At 40.8% G+C, this 2,189-nt stretch overlaps 1 protein-coding gene across 1 annotated transcript in view; it reads left to right on the top strand.

The window, feature by feature from the left end:
* LOC108307871 (transformation/transcription domain associated protein) overlaps positions 1–2,189 on the top strand; it is a 135,415-nt gene that overhangs the window by 21,409 nt on the left and 111,817 nt on the right. The window lies entirely within an intron of this gene.

Raw genomic sequence — 2,189 nt, 5'->3', positions numbered from 1 at the left:
TCCTGGGTTCAGGCAATTCTCCTGCCTCAGCCTCCTGAGTAGCTGGGATTACAGGCACGTGCCACCATGCCCAGCTAATTTTTTGTATTTTTAATAGAGACGGGGTTTCACCATGTTGACCGGGATGGTCTCGATCTCTTGACCTCGTGATCCACCCGCCTCGGCCTCCCAAAGTGCTGGGATTACAGGCTTGAGCCACCGCGCCCGGCCAGAGTTAGGACTTTCACAGGGAATTTTAAAGGGACACAGCTCCGTCTACAGCAGTAGGATCCCATTGTGTGGATGTATCACGGTGTGTGTTTATCCATTCACCAGTTGATGAGTATTCAGATTATTATGTTTTTAAAAACAGCTTTATTATTTATTATTTTTTGTGACAGAGTCTCACCCTCTTGCCCAGGGTGGAGTACAGTGGCACAGTCTTGGCTCACTGCAGCCTTTGCCTTACTGGTTCAAGCTATGCTTGTGCCTCAGCCACTCCTAGCTGGGATGACATGCATGCACACGCCTGGCTAATTTTTGTATTTTTTTGTAGAGGTGGGGTTTGACCGTGTTGCCCAGGCTGGCCTCAAGTGATCTGCCTGTCCCAGCGTCCCAAAGTGCTGGGATTACAGGCTTGAGCCAGGCCTAAAAACAGCTTTATTGAGATATAGTTTATGTATCATAAAATTCCCCCTTTAAGTATACAATTCAGTGACTTTTAGTTTAGCCACAGATATGTACCATTACCACCGTCCAATTTTAGAACAATGTCATCACCACAAAAAGAGACCCTGTTCCATCGGTAGTCTTCCTTGACTACATGCTCCTGGCAACCGCTAATGTACTGTCTTCATGGATTTGCCTTTTTCATTTTTGGCCATTATTAATAAAGCGGCTGTACACATGTACATGCAGAGTTTTATATGGACATGCTTGGTTCATTGACTTTTGCTGCTGTTAGAAGTTGTGTGTTGTGGCAGCTAGGTGTGAGAGAGATTGGAACTTAAACGGCATTGTCAATAAAACTGATGAAGCTTTGGGTGCTTTTTGAGGAGCATGTATGGTGGATTTTTGTTTCATTTTTCATGCATAGTTGTGTTCTTATTTAAATCATAAGAACTTGAAGGAAAAAATACCTTACCTCCTTACAGTGTTTTTAAAAAAATTCTTATGTGGTCAGTTATGATTGTTCCATAGTATGGAATAAATTGAGTACTGATCTGTATTAATGGAATTGGATTATAATGTACACTTTTTGTAAGGCTTTTATTTCAGAAAAATAAAAGTGAAAATATACATGCTGAATTGTTTAGGATAAAAACTACTTTTAAAAGCATTTGTAACCACCCCCCCTTTAATGTATGTAACTAGATAATGATACCTTACATGAAGAAAATGGAACATTTGGTGTAAAAAGTCTAAATTAGGTACCCCTTGGTATTTTAATCAGCTTGCGGTATCTTAGAGCGGCCTTCTGCTGACACCTCAAAAGAAAAAGATTGTGATTAGTGCTATTCTGAGTTGGCAATAAGTTGACTCCAGTGTTGCTCACAATTTATGTTAGTGGGATGACTAAGTAAACAAGTAATTACTTTTAAAAAATCTTACAAGTTTGGTGTGGTGGCTCACACCTATAATACCAGCAGTCTGGGAGGCCACGGTGGGATGATTGCTTGAGCTCAGGAGTTGGACGCCAGCCTGGGCAACATAGAGACCCCATTTCTACAAAAAATGAAAATTAGTCAGGCATAGTGGTGTGCACCCTTAGTTCCAGCTACTTGGGAGACTGAGGTGGGAGGATGGCATGAGCCCAGGAAGTCGAGGCTGCAGCGAGCTGTGATCACACCACCACACTTCAGCCTGAACAACAGAGCAAGACCTCATCTCTTAAAAAAAAAAAAAAAACAATCTTGCAGTACTTTTGTCTTCTTGTTCAACAGTGAAAGTAATACATGTTCACTGTTGAAAGTTGGGAAAATACAGAGAGGTACAAAGAAGGCATCCACAGTCTCACCATATAAAAGAAACTGCCGTGTGGCTGCACATCCTTCCCTTATGGCATTGTATACATGTCACACATACAATTAAAACTTTTTAGATATTGTGTAAGAAGGCCTGCTACTTTTTGAGGGTCGTTTGAGTCAAACTTAGTCTACTGAATTTTTGTTTGTTTGTTTGTTTTGGGTTTTTTTTTTTTTTTTTTTTTT

This window comes from Cebus imitator, unplaced genomic scaffold (genome assembly GCF_001604975.1).
Source record: "Cebus imitator isolate Cc_AM_T3 unplaced genomic scaffold, Cebus_imitator-1.0 Scaffold82, whole genome shotgun sequence".
NCBI lineage: Eukaryota > Metazoa > Chordata > Mammalia > Primates > Cebidae > Cebus > Cebus imitator.
The sequence above is the reverse complement of the archived record's forward strand: the minus strand, read 5'-3'. Positions and strand labels throughout refer to the sequence as shown.